The following is a 20,459-nucleotide window of genomic DNA, read 5'->3' on the forward strand; positions in this document are numbered from 1 at the left end:
TTAGTTCAGTAGAGCAGTAGAGTGGCATAGTTATATCAATAGAACAAAGTAGATTTATATAGTAAATTTCTATATTAAATTTATCATTAGTATTCTAATTTTTAATTTTCATATTGTATATTAAATTTATCACTAGTATTCTAATTTTTAATTATAATTTTGTAGATAATGACGGAGATCACGTTAACGGTTTATTACAATGGAAAGTGGAAAGAAGAAGACGACGCACATAAGTGGGTTAGTGAAAAGAATGGAGGAGAATAGATGCTCAAAATGCAATCAATTTGGACATAATATATCAAGATGCCCTTTGAATGGAGGAGAAGATAGGTCGACACCAACAAAAAAACGCAAGAACTGAGAAAAAAAAATCCTTATGTGTATTTTTTTTAATTGACTTATTTATCGTATGTCCATGGATGTTTGTTACCATACATTATTGCTTTCATTTTCTTAAATTGTAGTGATATTAATATTGATCTACTGACCAGTAGAGTAGCTCTAATGCTCAGTAGAACCAATAGTAATATTGATCTACTGATCAGTAGAGTAGCTCTAATGCTCGGTAGAACCACTAGTAATATTGATCTACTGACCAGTAGAGTAGCTCTAATGCTCGGTAGAACCACTAGTAATATTGATCTACTGGCCAGTAGAGAAACTCTAATGCTCAGAACCACTAGTAATATTGATCTACTGACCAGTAGAGTAGCTCTACTACTCAGTAGAGTCGTATAAAACTATTAAAAAATATTATAGATGAATCTAATTCTAATAAATTTGTAGATGAAGCTCATTAATTTTAATCAAATATATCATACGACACATATTATAGATGAAGCTCATTAATTTTAGATTATACATATGACTTTGTTATTATACATGAAACTAACTAATTCTAATAAATGTGTCATTAATGTTATAGATGAATCTAATTCTAATTAATTGTTCACTAATTTTAATCAAATATATCATAGGACACATATCATAGATGAAGCTCATTAATTTTAAATTATACATATGACTTTGTTATTATACGTGAAACTAACTAATTCTAATAAATTTGTCATTAATTAATGTTATAGATGAATCTAATTCTAATTAATTGTTCACTAATTTTAATCAAATATATCATAGGACAAAGGACACACATTATAGATGAAGCTCATTAATTTTAAATTATTCATATGACTTTGTTATTATACATGAAACTAACTAGTTTTAATAAATTTGCCACTAATGTTACAGATGAATCTAATTCTAATTAATTGTTCACTAATTTTAATCAAATATATCATAGGACACATATCATAGATCAAGCTAATTAATTTTAAATTATTCATATGACTTTTTTATTATACATGAAACTAACTATTTCTAATAAATTTGTCACTAATGTTATAGATGAATCTAATTCTAATTAATTGTTCACTAATTTTAATCAAATATATCATATGACACATATTATAGATGAAGCTCATTAATTTAAATTATTCATATGACTTTTTTATCATACATGAAACTAACTAATTCTAATAAATTTGTCACTAATGTTATAGATGAATCTAATTCTAATTAATTGTTCACTAATTTTAATCAAATATATCATAGGACACATATCATAGATGAAGCTCATTAATTTTAAATTATTCATATGACTTTGTTATTAAACATGAAACTAACTAATTTTAATAAATTTGTCACTAATGTTATAGATGAATCTAATTCTAATTAATTGTTCACTAATTTTAATCAAATATATCATAGGACACATATCATAGATGAAGCTCATTAATTTTAAATTATTCATATGACTTTGTTATTATACATGAAACTAACTTATTTTAATAAATATGTCACTAATGCTATAGATGAATCTAATTCTAATTTATTGTTCACTAATTATTATACATGGAAATAACTAATGCTTAGTAGAATCACTAGTAACATTGATCTACTGTCCAGTAGAATAGCTCTAATGCTCAGTAGAACCATTAGTAATATTAATCTACTGACCAGTAGAGTAACTCTAACGTTTAGTAGAACCATTAGTAATATTGATCTACTGACCAGTAGAGTAGCTCTAATGCTCAGTAGAACAACTAAAACTACTGACCAGTAGAGTAGCTCTACCGCTCGGTAGAACCTTGATTTTCTATAAAAACGTTAATACCTTCAAAATACCTTCTCAAGGATTTGTTCATTATATTAATTTCTAATAATAATAAGTATCAAGACACATAATATACTTAACTAGTACATATATTAAATATAAGTCAAGGGTCCCAATTGCCTTCAAAAATATCAACGGCCATCTTTTTCTTAAAGAGTGGGACGTTAGCCTCGTTTATATCTTCAAAGCCTACTCCGGCGGAATCAAACTCGATATATTTGATTGCATATATTCCACAATCCGTTCCCCTGTTTACAAAAAAACAAAAGTTAAAAAAATAACACAAAGTTGATTACCTAACAAATAGACATTGTAAATAGCATCTATATACTTCTTATTTTGTGGCAAATCTTTCACCCGCTTACACGGTCATAGACTTCTTAATTTTTCGCCAAGCTCTACTGATCAGTAGATCGGCTCTAATGGTCAGTAGAAACACGATTAATTGATCTACTGACCAGTAGATCAGCTATAATGGTCAGTAGATCAATTAAATGTGGCTCTACTGGCCACGATTAATTAATCTACCGATCAGTAGATTATCTAAAATTCTCAGTAAAACTACTATTAATGTCTTTACTTCAATTTTTTTATACAAGTTTGAAAAATAAGTTTACCTTGTCCTTGGCGTGCCGCCCACGTCCTCCACGCGCTGCCCTCGTCCTCCGCGCGCCGCCTTCGTACTCCGCGCTTTGCCGGTGTTTCACCTCGTCCTCCGCGTTCCGCCGGTGTCTCTCGACCCACTTTAAATCTTCTCCGCGTGCTCTCTTTCCGCTCACTCTCGCTCTACCTCTCACTCACCCCACGCCTCTCTTTCTCTCGAGTTTTCCTTTTTTTCTTGGAAATTTTTTTTTTCTGTTCACTCTTGTTCGCTAGGTCTGAGCGGGAGGGGAGGGAGGGAGATAGGAGTTTTCAAGTTTTCTATTTTGTTTTTAATAAAAAAAAACGTGGGCATATAAGTAATTTTGATGTTTTGAGCTGAAAAAATAAATAGAAAAGAAAATAAAAATGAGATGAGGGTATAAAATTAAAACCAATTTTTTATAAATGCAATTAGCTAATTTTCTCCTCATAGAATGAATCCAATAAATGGTACGAGTTTAAAATCAACTAGATACTTGGACTGAGAATGAGGGAAGGAGAGTATAAAATTTTGTCTCACAATAGTTTTGTTCCATGTGATCACGAGTGTAAAGTGATCAAATATCAGGGACTTAAACCATAAAAAGAATAAAATAAAGAATAGATCATTACAAAATTACACATAAACTTCAAGGATTTCGATTTCAACTCATGCATTTTTGGGGATAATTAACATTTTCCTACATTTTATTTAGATTACTGAGCGAATTTTGGGGATAATATCGTTACTAATGAATTTAATTCCACGATCTCTATATGTGTTTTTTTGTTGTTTTTTTTTTAATCTTATCTTCTGTTTTTTATCAGAGCTTATTTAATTATGAGAAATTTCATAAACTAAACCACTACTATAAGGATTAATAAATAGTCATAATTTCCATATTTTTAAATAACTAGTCAATTTAAATTATTTAGGTTTTTTTTTTGTCTTTCTATTATTTTTTTGGTTTTTATTTTGATTTTAATATGGTTTAATCGGTTGACTTTCCTATTTTAAAGGATTTTAGGGTATTAATAAATGGTATGTTATTTCCCGTTTTAAAAATAATGAATACTCAGTTTTTTAATTCTATATTTATTAAATAATCATTTTGACATTTTTTGTAGTGTTGAATTTCCTTATTTATAATTCTTTAAATTTTTAACGTTTTGCTATATTTAATTTATATATAAAAAAAAAAAAAAAAAAAAAAAAACTACTAGTTTGTTTACTTACAAACAGTCATCTTTAGTTATTAACTTAATTATTTTTAATTTGATTTTAATTTTAAAAAAAACATCTCAGATTAAAAAACGTATAAATGGAGTTCTTTTTTTATTTGTAAACCAAATAATAACTTTTATTTCCACAATTATCTCAATGAATGTGTATTAAATATTTTTATTATTTAAATTAACAGGCTGATTTCGAATTTAAAGCTTTTAATTAAATTTTTGTAATAGATGCATTGACGTTTGATTAAAATTACGCGGAACATTCATAAGTAGAACATTATGATAAAGAGTAAGTGATGCGATTCTAATATTGCTGATCATACGTACAACACTAATACTATAACAAAGTTCATGAAAAATGAATGCATTGAATATTTTTTTATTAGATATGTATATTAATACCACATTATAGAAAGAGAAAGTTCAGTTAAATTAAATTTAGTGGTAATCTCACACATACTTTGGCTAAGAGATCTTGAATTCAAATCTCTTGAACTAAAAAAAACTGTATGTTCTTTTTTTAAGTGGAAAATTTATCATTTTTCAACTTAATGCTAATTTTGGCCAATAAAAGTATATTAATATGATGTTGTGCAAAATGAATAGCATTGAATATTCTCAAACGGAGTAGCTATAGTAAATTTCTTGTGCATATATATGAAATGAATGACAATGGATATGTCACATGATAAATTCGGGATTAAATCCCAAAAAAAAAAGTTTCCCCGTTTGTTTTGGGAAACTTGATAAACCAAGCATTTTGTTACACCACATTTGAAAATAAAGCCATGTTTTGGTACTCTTAGAAAAACCAAGCATTTTTGCTTATGAAAAGTAAAAAATGCCCTCACCTTCCTTCTTCTTTCTTCATTAAGTAACAGTTAAATGAGTTCAAGAAAATCGAAACAAAAACATGGAGCAAAACCCACGGGACCAAACCCGCGCACGGCGAGAAAGGACCAAGCACGAACCGACGAAGCCCGAACCAGAGCGCCGACGCAAACCAGTCGCCGTCATTTCGCTCCTTCCTCTTCTTGTTCACGTCGCTGCACACAGCGCCCAAGCAGGAACGGACGATGCCCACGCCCTAATTCCTTTAAACTCAAATTTGTTGGGCCTTCTATGTAGTTAACCATTTGAGAGAAGAAAAATGGGTAAGTTTCGATCCCTAATTCGATGATATTTTGTAAGAAATTTGTTTGATTTGCTGAAAAAATGAGTTTGGGTTCGTCATTTGGGATCCAGGAAAAAGTTCGAATTTGTTGTCTGTAATTTCGAACTTTATAGTTGTTATTTCGATTTCATTTCGAACTTTTTAACTTGTACAGATTTGACTTCTAATGTATACTTTTTAACTTCTTAACAGGTCCAAATGTTAATATATGTTGTTTATTTGTTGGTACTGAACAAGAGGATGGTGAGGAAGACGACGATGATGATATCGGTTTATTTAATGGTTTATTTTCTCAATTTCAAAGTTGTTTGTGGTTTTTAATTATTTTATGTTGGATTGTGTAGTTTCGAAGAGAATTGGGTTTTTTGGATGAAAATTGGGTTTGTAATGTTTAATGATAATTACTTTTGTAGTTTTGTAGACTAGTTTTTTAGATGAAAATTGGGTTTGTAATCTTTTGAAATCAAAGACATAAAATAACTGAAATGTCTGAAATCCACGACATAAAATAACTTAAAAGTCTGAAATCCATTACATAAAATACCTGAAATGTCTTAAATCCAACACATAAATAACTGGAAGTTTTGAAATCAAAGACATAAAATAACTGAAATGTCTGAAATCCATTAAAAGAACTGAAATGTCAGAAATCAAAGACATAAAATAACTGAAAAGTCTGAAATCCACGACATAAAATAACTGAAAAGTCTGAAACCCACGATATAAAATAATTGAAAAGTCTGAAATCCATTACATAAAAGAACTGAAATGTCTGAAATAAAAAATATAAAATAACTGAAAAGTCTGAAATCCAACACATAAATAACTGGAAAGTATGAAATCCATTACATAAAATTTCTGAAATGTCTGAAATCCACAACATAAAATAACTGAAAAGTCTGAAATCCATTACATAAAATACCTGAAATGTCTGAAATCCATTACATAAAATACCTGAAATGTCTGAAATCCAACACATAAATAACTGGAAGTTTTGAAATCGAAGATATAAAATAACTGAAATGTCTGAAATCCAACACATAAATAACTGGAAAGTATGAAATCCATTACATAAAATTTCTGAAATGTCTGAAATCCACGACATAAAATAACTGAAAAGTCTGAAATCCATTACATAAAATACCTGAAATGTCTGAAATCCAACACATAAATAACTGGAAAGTCTGAAATATATTACATAAAAGAACTTAAATGTCTTAAATACATAAAATAATTGAAAAATCTGAAATCGAAGACATAAAATAACTGAAATGTCTGAAATCCAAGACATAAAATCCAATACTACTGACGAAAAGTACACGACGCTATGGCTGAAGGCGTACTTCTTATTATCGATATCATCATCGTCGTCTTCCTCACCATCCTCTTGTTCACCCAAGTACCATCAAATAAACAACATATATTAACGTTTGGACCTGTTAAAAAGTTAAAAAGTATACATTAGAAGTCAAATTTGTACAAGTTAAAAAGTTCGAAATGCAATCGAAATAACAACTATAAAGTTCGAAATTACAGACAACAAATTCGAACTTTCTTCTGGATCCCAAATGACGAATCCAAACTCATTTTTTCAGCAAATCAAACAAATTTCTTACAAAATATCATCGAATTAGGGATCGAAACTTACCCATTTTTCTTCTCTCAAGTGGTTAACTACATAGAAGGCTCAACAAATTTGAGTTTAAAGGAATTATGGCGTGGGCATCGTCCATTCCTGCTTGGGCGCTGTGTGCAGCGACGTGAACAAGAAGAGGAAGGAGCGAAATGGCGGCGACGAGGAGGACTGGTTTGCGTCGGCGCTCTGGTTCGGGCTTCGTCGGTTCGTGCTTGGTCCTTTCTCGCCGTACGTGGGTTTGGTCCCGTGGGTTTTGCTCCGTGTTTTTATTTCGATTTTCTTGAACTCATTTAACTGTTACTGAAGGAAGAAAGAAGAAGGAAGGTGAGGACATTTTTGACTTTTCATAAGCAAAAATGCTTAGTTTTCCTGAGAGTACAAAAACATGACTTTATTTTCAAATGTGATGTCACAAAATGTTTGGTTTATCAAGTTTCCCTACTAAATAGCACCTCTTTCGATTCATGACACAGAGAGTAGACGTAATATTATTTTTTTCTTCCTATTTTCCTTTGACGAATTTACAGAAATACCCTCTAAAAACTCAAACCCTCTCGGCAAAGCCCTGAATTGCAAGGGCTCATCGAGACTCCTTCGTCTCTCACTCACTCAGTCATCTCACTGCGACGGTCACCATAGCTGCCGTGAAAACCAGTCCTCTCTCTCTCTCTCTCTCAGAAAAACTTAATGTACACTTTTACATATTTTAGTTTTTGAGTTTCAGAGAAAAATGATGAGACTGAGAGCGGTTTCTGTGGGGCGGTCTTCTCTCCGAAGCTCAGCTTCTCTCTACCTCTCGCCACCGCAGATTCTTGCTATGTCAAAGCCATACTCTCACGACTCCAATGAATACAACACCCGGTAATTAATTCTTTCAATTTTTTTTTAATACTTTCTTTGCATTCTATTTTCTCTCCTTATTAAGTGGATTACAAATTTATTTTGAATACTTTCTTCATATATATTACTATCAGACACATGCTATGGTTCGAGGAGAGAGCTGACCGATGATCACGAAGAAAAGGCAAAAATCTTAATTGTTTTTTTTAGTAGTACGTTTACATTTTGATTGTGATTGTCAGCCTAATTCATTACAAAATTGCGTAATATGAGAAGGGCATGATTGATGCTATCGTCGCAAATTCAATGTCATTTGGAAGTCAACAATGGAGTTTGGAGGCAAGTACGTATTAATATCTTCCTTTTAATTTCCGGATACTCATTTTTTTCTTCTTCATTTTACTTTTCTGAATGACAGAGTGATCCGAGTCCGTTCAACGATCCATATGAACGCAAACCAAACACCGGGAATAAACAAACCTCATTGGCTCGCATCGAAGGCCCCGAGTTTTCGGAAGAACCCACACGCTTCGACGAATTCTCGGATGACATCGAAAGGGTGTACGGAATCCTCCAAAGATTCCACACCAGGGTGCCCAAATTGGAGCTCGCTTTAGGCCAGTCCGGCGTTCTCATGAGACGGGGATTGACGGAGCGTGTGCTGAGACGCTGCAGAGACGCCGGAAATCTGGCGTACCGGTTCTACGCGTGGGCTTCGAATCACCCCGATTTCAGGCCGAGCACGAGGGTCTACAAATCCATGGTCAGATGCTTGGGAAAGATGCGACAGTTCGGCACCGTGTGGGCTCTGCTCGAGGAAATGAGGGCCGAGAATCCGCAGATGATAACCCCCGAGATCTTCGTCGTCCTGATGAGGAGGTTCGCCTCGGCAAGGATGGTGAAGAACGCAGTCCAAGTGCTCGGCGACGGGCACGCCTTCGGCTGCCTTCTGGACGCCCTGTGCAAGAACGGGAGCGTGAGGGAAGCCGCGTCGCTCTTCGAGGAGATTCGCGAGAAGTTCGAGCCTGATCTCAAGCACTTCACATCGCTGCTGTACGGTTGGTGCCGGGAAGGGAAGCTCACGGAGACGAAGCTCGTGCTGAGGAAGATGACCGAAGCCGGGCTCGAGCCCGACGTCGTGGTCTACAACAACCTCATAAGCGGGTACGCCGCGGCAGAGAAGATGACCGACGTGTACGTCCTCATGGAGGAGATGAGGGAGAAAGGGAAAAAAGAATGCTCGCCGAACGCCACGTCGTACACGATCCTCGTCCAGTCGCTCTGCAAGCGAGGGAAGATCGAAGAGGCGGCGAGGGTGTTCTCCGACATGGAGCGGAGCGGCTGCGAGCTCGACGTGGTGGCTTACACCGCGCTCATCAGCGGCTTCTGCAAGTGCGGGAAGGTCGAGAAGGCCTACGGAACCCTTCGCGAGATGACCCGGAAAGGGTTTCGCCCGAACGAGACGACGTATCTCCACATCATGCTGGCCCACGAGCGGAGAGAGCAGCTCGAGGAGTGTCTCGAGCTGATGGAGGAGATGAGGAGGAACGAGTGCTTCCCCGACCCGGGGATTTACAGGACGGTGATACGGCTGTCGTCCAAGCTCGGGGAGGTGAGAGAAGCGGTCCGGTTCTGGAACGAGATGGAAGCGAACGGGATGAGGCCCATGATCGACTCCTATGCGGTGATGATCCGAGCGTTCATGAACCAAGGTCACCTCGTTGAGGCGTGCCAATTTTTCAAGGAGATGGTGGGGCGGGGCATGTGGGCGGCCCCGCCGTACGGAACGATGCACGCGCTCGTCAACGGGTAATAGTGTGCATTTATAAACGGTTAATTAACATTTTAACTGTTTGTTTTGGTCAAAATTAACCGAGCGGTTGTGGTAGCTAACTTAGTCTAGTGGTAATTCCACATCACCTCCAAAGTGGAGGTCGTGGGTTCAATCCCCACCGGCAGTAAATTCCTTTAAAAAAAATTATTAAAAAAATTAAACAATCGGTTAATATTAGGGCTCTCTAGATATATAATCATATGAAAATCTCCAAATTTTAGTGGCTTAGTTACTCAATTAATTATTGATATTAACTGGTTATTTCATGGTTAATCGCGGTTAACCAACCATCAAGAAAAATAAATATCGAAACTAACGGTTAATTGGTTAACCATTAAAAAAAAAAAAAAAACCCACGGCGTTCTGAATGGTTTATAGTTTAATGGTTAAAGATTCAAGCGGTTAACCATTTTGCCCACCTTTATGAACAGGCTGGCGAAGGAAGGGAGGGTCGAGATGGCAAAGGACGTGTGGGAGACGATAGTGAAAGGGGGAGGGGAAGTGAACGTGGCGGCGTGGACGAGGCGTGCGCGTACTGCGTTCAGATGACCGAGGCCGGGGAGATGCCCGAGCCCGACACGTTTGCGAAGCTCATGCTCGGCCTTAAGAGCCTCTACAACAGGGTCGCCGCCGCTGAGCTCACCGAGAAGGTCCGGAAGATGGCCGCGGAGAGAGGGGTCACTTTCAAGATGTACAAGAGGCGCGGCGTCACCGCATTGAAAGAGATGGAAAAGGAGACTCAGAAGCGTCGGATCCGGAACGAGGCTCGCAAGGCCCGTGTCAACCGCCGGTAGTTGACTTTGACTTTGACTTTTCCGGAGACCGTGATGGTTGGGTCAGAACGGAGTTGATTGGAGCTGCATTGTTTATGGTGAGCTTTTGTTTTTTCTGTTTGATAAAAGAAAAAGGAAAATAAAAAAACATATAGATTTATAATGATGTTTGTGATACGACCCATGATAATCAATAATAATGTGTGATTACACGACTACTCTTATCACCAAGAAAACTAAAAATAATAAATTCGTTTCTCATTTCCTATAGCTTGATGACTTGTTTTATACTAAAATATGATTTCAACGTATAAGAAACTAAATTAAATAAATTAAATTACTAATTTACCCTCTCTGGTTTAACGGTTTGGTTGAGATTTTCTCCATTTGACTATTTGAGTTTCGAAATACTTGGAGCTCTACGTTTGTCATGGAACTCAAATCGACGTTCTCTTTGTTATGAAGTTTTGGTGTTTACTAGCGACTTGGCTAATCTCTCTCTTATTGACAATATGTTTATCATTGAATTCCCATTTCTGCTTAACAGAGTTTGCTTTGGAGATTATAAAAGATATGTCTGCCGGGGATGAGGCCAAGGACTGGTGTATTTAAAATCTCCACCTGAGAATGGAAGATAAGTTGGCTCAATGATTCGGCCCCAATGTTGTTTTTGTGAGTCCCAGAATTGAGAAGATTAAATTCAAAGATCAAAGGTCTGTGATCGATCTATCAATAAAACCAATTTATTATTGAGAGATCATCATCGCATGACTCCACAAATATGTAGTCAATGTTGGGATATGCAAACTATACGGACTATATATATATGGGACTAATGTAAGAAGTAAGAATCTAGATGTCATAGACCGCCTCTTTCCGAGATAGACTTCTTCATCGTTGACGTTCTCTGATCATCCATAAACACACACATAGAGCAACGACAGTTGAGCAGACTAATAATTAGTAGATGGAACTAGAATAGAGAACAAGAATGAGGAAATATTGCTATCATGACATACTATAATAATGCGCAAAAGTGTGATATGAATGATTGCTAGTTTATCATTAATCAATCAATCAATTATATCAATGTGATATATTTGTGTGAGCTTGCTTAACTAATTGGCAGTGGCGTGTGAGCTGCAAACTAATTTTGTTAACTAACCACCAAGTAATGCATAATTACACCAAACATAATCTGTAATAGTACAATACCCTTGGAGGTGGTGAAATTGTCTTTAGGACTATCTTGGACAAACATATGTTATATGATAAATGATTTTCATCCGAGAGACCATGTAGATTTCATTTGAGCTTCTTTTGTCAATGGGCCACAACCAAATAAAGAATATATAAGAATATAAAATAAAATGAAAAGTGCATGTGTGCTAAAAGACAATGCTAAAAAAAATAGCCAATGAGTTGTGTTTAATATGAGGATATCATGTATATTTTCATCATACTTAACTAATCTTATTTAACGGTGCAACTGAAGATCGTGAAGTGCGGTTGAGGAGCTGAGGAGAGGAAGTGCGGTTGGCCCGGGAGTTTTGAGATCGTGGAGTCACCCGCATAAGATCACAACTTTCATTTGAGGAATATGAAGAGTAAGAAGGTTGTGGAAATGTTGGATAAGCTTGTTGAATTGATTAAACAGGAGGACTAATAAAATAAGCACGTGTAAAGTAAACCTGTTTGCCGATATAGTTTCGGGGTATATTTTAATATCTCAATCTCAATATATGTTCATCACTCATATACAAAATCATTATAACAAAAATAAATCCATTAATAATGGGATAGAAATTGCATTTTAAAGTGTAAAAAAACTGTATTTTAGAGTTTTATTAGGTTGGAGATACTCTTAACAATTCTTCTCTATTTTAGTAGAATTTTATTAAATATATATATACCATTTTATTTTACTAATTATAAAGTTACAAGAAAAAAAAAACTATTTAGCTTTGTCCTCAATATACAATGGGAAAATATCAAGAGTATCTTTCGTGTTTAATCGAAATACGAGATTTATCCATTCGATTTTCAGAAATATCAGACATATCCCTTCGGTTTAATATAAATGACATATACCTCCCTTAAAAAAATGTTATATTGCAAATATTACCCTTTTCGTTTATTTTTTCACAAAAAAAAAAATTGAACTCCCCAAAATACCCTTAATGAAATAATTTTTAATTTTCTACTATATATACACAAATATTAAATTAAAAACTTTCTTTATAAAAAGTTAAAGATTTTTTATAATGAGAGATTTTGATTTTTTTTAATAAAATAGTAAATAAATATTTATTTTATTAAGGGTATTTTGGGGAGTTCAAATTATATTTTGTAAAAAATAAATGAAAAGGGTTATATTTGCAATATAATATTTTTTAGGAGAGACATATATCATTTATATTAAACTGAATGGATATATTTGATATTTTTGGAAATCGAATGGATAAACCTCGCATTTCGATTAAACATAAGGATATTCTTGCTATTTTCCCGATCCGTGGCTCAACGCTCACACGAACCTCAGCCGCGTCGTCATCGCCGGAGACAGCGCCGGCGGGACCATAACCCACGATATCGTGTCCCGGTTCGGCCGGGCCGGGCTACCGGGGGTCCGTATCTCCGGGGCGGCCATAGTCCACCCTTACTTCGCAGGGACCCACTACGACGAGATGATTATGTACATGTGGCCCGGGAACAAGGCCGGCACGGGCATTCCCACAGTGAGCCCGATCGCAGAGGATCTGGGTGGGATCGGGTGCGAGAAGGTTTTGGTGTTCGTGGCGGAGAAGGACGTTCTGGCGGGACCCGGGAAACGCTACGTGGAGGAACTGAGGAAGAGCGATTGGCCCGAGAGCGTCGAGATCGTAGAGACTCTCGGAGAAGGTCATTGCTTTCATTTCGGTAATCCTAAGAGTGAGAAGGTTGTGGAATTGTTCGCTAAGCTTGTAGCTTTTATCAAACAAGACTAATAATTAATAAGGAACTCTATAACGGAATGCTATTTTAAATTAAATAATAATGATTCCGATTCCGTTTCCCAGCTTTTCTTCGCTGGCTGCCCATGCTAATTCGCTGCGGGTAATAGTTTACAATTGTAATGAGAGGATGAATGGAATATCATATATGGCATGGTATCTATATGTGGTGATTTTAATTGCATTTCATGAAGTCCGAAGGTGTATCTCTCCAAACCATGTGACATGAATATTTTAGCCAGAATATTAAGCAGCTGAATGTTGAAGTTTAGAGAGAGAGAGAGAGTCGAATCTGGAGAGAAGATAAAGAAAGGGAGAATCAGAAAAGAGAGAGAGTGTTCCGAGACTTTGAATATTTCTTATCATTGATATGAATTTTGTATCACCTATTTATACATATGGTGGATACGAGAGAGAGTGTAATAAATACATGTGATAACTACTTCTAGGAAATAGAGAAAAATAAATATACACAGAGAACAAGTCATAGGAAATAGCATGAGAAATAAATGCGACAGTTTCCCATGTGGAATGAGTTCCAAGGGGTGAGGACTCCCGAGGCATGCTTGTCAGGAGGAAAGCACGCTAGTCAGGAGCAAGGACGAGCTGACGAGCTGGCGAGATGACGCGGGAGGGCGAACTAGCGAACTGATGCGGAAGGGCGAACTGGCGAACTGACGAGCTGACGCGGAAGGGCGAGCTGTCGAGCTGACGCGGGAGGGCGAACTGACGAGCTCGATTTCAACACTCCCCCTCAAGCTTGACTGTATATGTTGAGAAGGTCGAACTTGCTACATAGCTCGGAGAAGGTCGCTCGAGGAAGGGCTTTGGTGAGAATGTCGGCGAGCTGATGACCTGATGGAACATATTCCATATCGATTATTTTTTCTTCAACCTTTTCACTGATGAAGTATCGGTCGATCTCGATATGTTTTGTTCTGTCATGATGGACTGGATTTTTAGCTATGCTGAGAGCAGCTTGATTATCGCAAAAGAGCTTGATTGGACCTTCGATGATGATCTTGAGGTCGTCGAGAACTCTCTTCAGCCAGATGCCTTCACATACTCCGCTTGCTAAAAACCTGAGCTCGGCTTCAGCACTACTTCTTGAGACCACAGACTGCTTCTTGCTTCGCCAGGTAACAAGATTTCCCCAGACGTATGTGCACATGCCTGATGTTGATCGTTTGTCTGGAACATATCCGGCCCAGTCCGCATCTGTGAATACTTCGACACCTCGACTCCGTCTTTTCTTGAAGGAGAGACCAGTCCCTGGGGCAGATTTGAGGTATTGGAGAATCCTCATGACTGCGTCCATGTGAGTTTCTGAGGGATTACTCATGAATCGATTTACCATACTCACTGCGAATCCAATATCTGGTCTCGTGTGAGTTAGGTAGATGAGTTTTCCTACGAGCTGCTGAAATCTTTCTTTGTCGGTGGCGGCCTCGTTGGTGCGAGCTAGAAGTTTCACATTGGCATCCATCGGAGTGTCAACTGGTTTGCAGCCAAGCATGCCAGTTTCTTTGAGGAGATCCAACGTGTACTTGCGCTGGGAAACAGAGATGCCCTTTTCTGATCGAGCTACCTCCATGCCGAGGAAGTATCGTAGGCTGCCGAGGTCCTTGACTTCGAACTCAGATGACAAAGTTTGCTTCAGCCTCCTGATCTCTTCCAGGTCGTCTCCGGTGATGACTATATCGTCCACATACACACTAAGAATGGTGTGCTTGCCTTGTGTGGAGATTTTTTAGAAGAGTGTTGGATCTGCTTGACTCTGTTCGTAGTCACACCGTTTGAGCACGTTGGTGAATTTTCCGAACCATGCTCGAGGGGACTGTTTTAGTCCATAGAGTGATTTCTTGAGTTTGCAGACTTTGTTGGCTCCTTGATCTTTGTCAAATCCTGGTGGGAGTTGCATGTAGACTTCCTCTTCTAGTTCGCCGTTTAGAAAAGCATTCTTCACATCGAGCTGGATGAGAGGCCAATCTAAGTTGGCTGCTAGTGAAAGGAGGATTCTGATGGTATTGAACTTTGCAACTGGAGCGAATGTTTCTTGATAGTCAATGCCATACGCATGCGTGTACCCTTTCGCGACAAGTCGGGCTTTGTATCTCTCCACTGTCCCATCTGGATTGTGTTTGATGGTGAAGAGCCATCTACATCCAACAATTCGCTTGCCTGGTGGTAGCTCGACGATATCCCACGTATCATTCTTTTCGAGGGCTTGGATCTCAGCATGACTTGCGTCTTCGCCACTCGGGACTTTGAAGGGCTTCCTCGATGGAGTTCGGCACTTTTCCTTCATCTAACTTCGCCACATAGGCTTGGTAGCCCGTAGATAAGTTCCCATAGTACACGTAATCCTCCATCCTGTATTGACCACACGACCGAGCACGTTTTCTGACTGCAATGGGTAAGTCTGGAGATTCGATGTTACCTTGTTCAATAGTGTCGTGGTTCAGGTTCGGAGAGACATCTTGGTCGCGAGCTTGTACCGGACTCTGGGTGATACTCAGTTCGCATGGAGAGGGTTCAGAGGCTTGCGAGCTGGGAACATGAGTTGGACTGGGCGAGCTGGGAATTTCTTGAACAGGTGAGGTCGGACTGTGGAGCGAGCTGGGAATTTCTGGAATAGGTGAGGTCGGATTTTGAGGCGAGCTGAATTCTGGGTTTATGATGAGCCAATTTGGGAAGTCATTTTCGTCATTCTCCCCCTGACGAACTGAATTGGCGAAGTAAGGACTGAACTCATGAAAAGATACATCCATTGAGACTATGAATTTTCGTGATCGGGGTTCATAGCATTTGTAGCCTTTCTGTGTTGCTGAATATCGAAGGAAGATGCATTTGAGCGATTTTGGTTCAAGTTTACCTTGGCCATAAGAATGGGTGAAGACTGAACAGCCGAACACTTTCGCAGGAAGGGTTGAGATGAGTCGACAGTGAGGGTATGTCTCTAGTAGGACTTGAGATAGGATTTTATAGCCAAGGACACGAGATGGCATTCTGTTTATGAGGTAGGTGGCTGTGAGGACTGCTTCTCCCCAGAAGTGAGATGGGACGTTTGAGGAGAACATGATGGCTCTGGCGACCTCGAGAATGTGTCGATTTTTCCGCTCGGCTACCCCATTTTGTTGCGGGGTATGAACGCACGAGCTAGAGTGAATTATGCCATGTGTTTTGAAGAAATCGCCGAGCTCAGAATTAAAGTAATCTCGAGCGTTGTCAGTGTGGACAATTTGAATGGATGTGTCGAACTGTGTTTGGACCATTTTGTGAAAAGTTTTGAATAGATTGGATGTTTCAGATTTTTGTTTCATCATGTATATTTAACTGAGTCTAGTGTGGTCGTCAACAAAGAGAAGGAACCATCGAACTCCATTGATATTGGGAACTTTTGAGAGCCCCCATATATCACTGTGAATCGTGGCAAAAGGTAGAGATGGTTTGTACGAGGTGGGGTGATACGAGCTTCGAGAATGTTTGGCGAACTCACACATGTCATACTGAATAGAATTGATATTTTTATTGATAAACAAAGAAGGAAACATTCTTTTGAGATACATGAAATTTGGATGTCCTAGTCTAAGGTGATTGAGCATGATCTCTTTGTAATGGGGTGAATGTTGGGCGAGCTGACACATGGCGGACTGATTTGGCTTGATGACATAGAGTCCGGTACTCAGCTCGGCATTACCAATCTGTCTCCCCGTGACCTGTTCCTGAAACACACATGAACGTTCATAAAAAAACAGTTCGTCACTTAGAGTCTTGGTTGAACTTATGCACAGATAAGAGATTGCACTGTAGTTGAGGCACAAAGAACACCGAGTCTAGCCTCATAGATTTCGTCAAGACCACGGTGCCAATACCAGTGACTTGAGTCTTGGCTCCGTTGGCGATGGTGACTGATATGCTCTTATTACAAGCGGAGTAAGTTGTGAATAGACTTCGATTACCAGTCATGTGATCAGTGGCACCGGAGTCGACAATCCATGCTGTGGGATTCTCTGAGCTTACATTGAGGTCTCTAGGAGAGTTACCTAGAGGACCAATGCTGGAGGTTTCTCCACTGAGTTGGACTTGTTGGACAAGCTTTTGGAGAATAGCGATCTGGTCGTTGCTGAAGGGAGAGTCCGAGGTCGAGGTCGAGGCAGCGGACGAAGTGGATACTAAGTTTCCGACTGAGTTCGGATCCTTAGTGTCTCGGGTTGACTTCGAGCTCGGTGGTTTCCCATGCAGCTTCCAGCAGGTTTCTCGGAGGTGTCCAGGTCGTCTGCAATGATCGCAGTAGGGGCGAGGTTTGCGAGGTCTCTCTATTGAGACGCGGGCTGCAAGTACTTCGTCTCCATGCGTGGTGAGGGCGGACGAGTCTGAGGATGAGCCCGGAATTGAGCTCGATTGGATAACTCCCAGCATGAGTTTCCTCCTGCTTTCCTCGTGTCTGACCGCGGAGAAGGCTTCACGGAGAGATGGTAGTGGTTTTGTACTAAGTATCCGACCTCTGACCTCATCAAGGTCTTGGTTGAGGCCGGATAGTAGTTTAAACACACGTTTGGTCTTCACTATCCTGCGGTAGATTTTTGAGTCTTCGGAGCTGGTCCACTGGTGCTGTTCGTAGAGGTCGATCTTCTGTCATAGATGTGTGAGCGAGCTGAAGAACTGAGTAACAGACATCTCTCCTTGACGTAGGTCGTTGAGAGTGTTCTCAGTTTCAAACAGCTCGGACATATCTTCTGAGTTGGAGAATATTTCTCTAGCTGCTTGCCAGATTTCTGCAGCCGTTCGGTAAAGGAGGAAGGTTTCTCCGATTTCGGGGAGCATAGAGTTTATGAGCCAGGACATCACCATGCTGTTTTCGGCCTTCCAACTCTTGAACGTCGGATCTTCGATCACATGAGATGTGGCCACGCCTGTGAGGTAGTCATCTTTACCTCGTCCCGATATGAACATGAGCACAGATTCGGACCACTGTAGGAAGTTGTGGCCATTGAGTTTGTGGCTCGTGATATGTTGGGAGAAGGATTCGGATTGCGACTGAGTGGGCGTGGTTTGAGTGGTGTTCATGGTGGTTGATTTTCTCTGCTCTGATACCATGTTGAAGTTTAGAGAGAGAGAGAGAGAGAGAGAGAGTCGAATCTGGAGAGAAGATAAAGAAAGGGAGAATCGGAAAAGAGAGAGAGTGTTCCGAGACTTTGAATATTTCTTATCATTGATATGAATTTTGTATCACCTATTTATACATATGGTGGATACAAGAGAGAGTGTAATAAATACATGTGATAACTACTTCTAGGAAATAGAGAAAAATAAATATACACAGAGAACAAGTCATAGGAAATAGCATGAGAAATAAATGCGACAGTTTCCCATGTGGAATGAGTTCCAAGGGGTGAGGACTCCCGAGGCATGCTTGTCAGGAGGAAAGCACGCTAGTCAGGAGCAAGGACGAGCTGGCGAGATGACGCGGGAGGGCGAACTGATGCGGAAGGGGGAACTGGCGAACTGACGAGCTGACGCGGAAGGGCGAGCTGTCGAGCTGACGCGGGAGGGCGAACTGACGAGCTCGATTTCAACACTGAATGTTCAAACTTGTTACTTAGACCATCTCCAATGCACACACTAAATTGGATGTAATTTTTACACTAAATTTGGTGTAACTTTTACACCAAATATTTTTTTTGCTCCAATGATATTATGTTTTTATCAAGAATATTACACCAACTTTGGTGATATTTTAAGAATATGTTTTTTATTAGGCTTTTTAATCTAAGATATTTTTGGATTAAGTGTCTTACTATTATTAATTATTGTAAAGTCTAATTACATATATAAAAATGTAATTGTATTTTATTTATTAATTATGTGTAACATATATTATAAATCAATAATCAAATTTTTAAAAATAAAAAAATAATTAATAAAAGTGAAAATTAATCAATTTAATTACATAAATAATACAACATTTTTTTAGTATAAATTTCTAAAAATCATTATTAATATTAATTATCGGTTTAATTTGGTTTGAAATATATAAATTTTTTAATTATTGATTTAATTTAAGTGGAATTGAAGAAATTAACTTGAATTATAAACAAAGCTCCAAACAATTTAAAACATTGTTAACATTTGTTGACACTCGATGTACTTGGAATAGTCACGTGCCTAATCTTTGATGGACCCAAAATCACTCTTTGAGATTCCAAAGGGTTGAATGAAGTTTAAGACAATGCCCAAAGCAACCGAGAGCTTCGGATGAGTTTTTAAATTGTGTTTTGGGAGGAGAAATCACTTTTTTCAATATTCCAAAGGGCTCGAGGAAAGTTAAGACAAGGTCCAACGTGTCCTAGAGCTTCAGAGGATCTTGAATCGTATCACGGGTCGACGGGATTTTTCTCTTACTAAGTGAAGAGCATGAAAATTGATTTTTCAAACTCTTGAATACTTTTAGAGGGAAGTCTAATTTGGCTTGATCAGCCTTGTTTTGTGAGAAAAATGTTTTTGAGACGGTAAATATTTTTTCTTCCATTTTAGAGAGAATGGAAGTAGATTATTTCTCTTTATTTTGGGTGAAAGAGATGAGAGAAAATTGGTTCTCTTTTTCATGTGGTGTTATTTTGATCGTGGTGTTATTTTGATCTTAAGTGTTCTTGTGGGAGAAAAATCAAACGAGAGAAGTGAGAGAGAAATTTGGCATGAGTTTGCCTAGGTTTTTCTTTTCTTGAGAGAATTTGGTGAAGTGAATGGGGTATTTATAATGTTTGGGTTGTGTTGGTGTGAGCATTTGAGCGGATGACGTTATCGGACAAAAATGCAAAACGTGGGCGGGCTCACCAAGCCCATTTGGGCGTGAAGCAGCAAGGAGAGTGGGCGGCACTCTTCTTGCATGTATGGGGAGTTGGTAGACAGGTCTGGCAGCTGGCAGAGAGGCAAAGGTGCTTTTGTTTTGGTTGGACCCCATTTCCTTTAGGTTTTCCGAAATATGAGCCGACAAACATATTGATTGAATTTGGATTAATTAAAATATGTACTTATATATTATAATTAAGAATTATGAATTAATTAGATTAAAATAATGCTTAAATATTTAGTGTAATATTTACACCAAATAATTTTTTTTAGAGTTTTTACTCTATTTATAGAGTTTTGTGCAATATATTGGAGATGCTCTTAGGT

The 20,459-nt window shown here is 38.1% G+C and overlaps 1 pseudogene across 1 annotated transcript; it reads left to right on the forward strand.

The window, feature by feature from the left end:
- Positions 1-8,006: 8,006 nt before the first annotated feature.
- On the forward strand, positions 8,007-10,978 carry LOC149387759 (pentatricopeptide repeat-containing protein At3g49730 pseudogene; annotated as a pseudogene). The gene is made up of 4 exons (XR_016301012.1): positions 8,007-8,027; positions 8,099-9,489; positions 9,946-10,385; positions 10,835-10,978. The product of XR_016301012.1 is annotated as a pentatricopeptide repeat-containing protein At3g49730 pseudogene (transcript).
- Positions 10,979-20,459: the final 9,481 nt, after the last annotated feature.

This window comes from Urtica dioica, chromosome 8 (assembly GCF_054948205.1).
Source record: "Urtica dioica subsp. dioica isolate 48M chromosome 8, U.dioica_male_clone48M_v1_H2, whole genome shotgun sequence".
NCBI classification, from domain to species: Eukaryota; Viridiplantae; Streptophyta; class Magnoliopsida; order Rosales; family Urticaceae; genus Urtica; species Urtica dioica.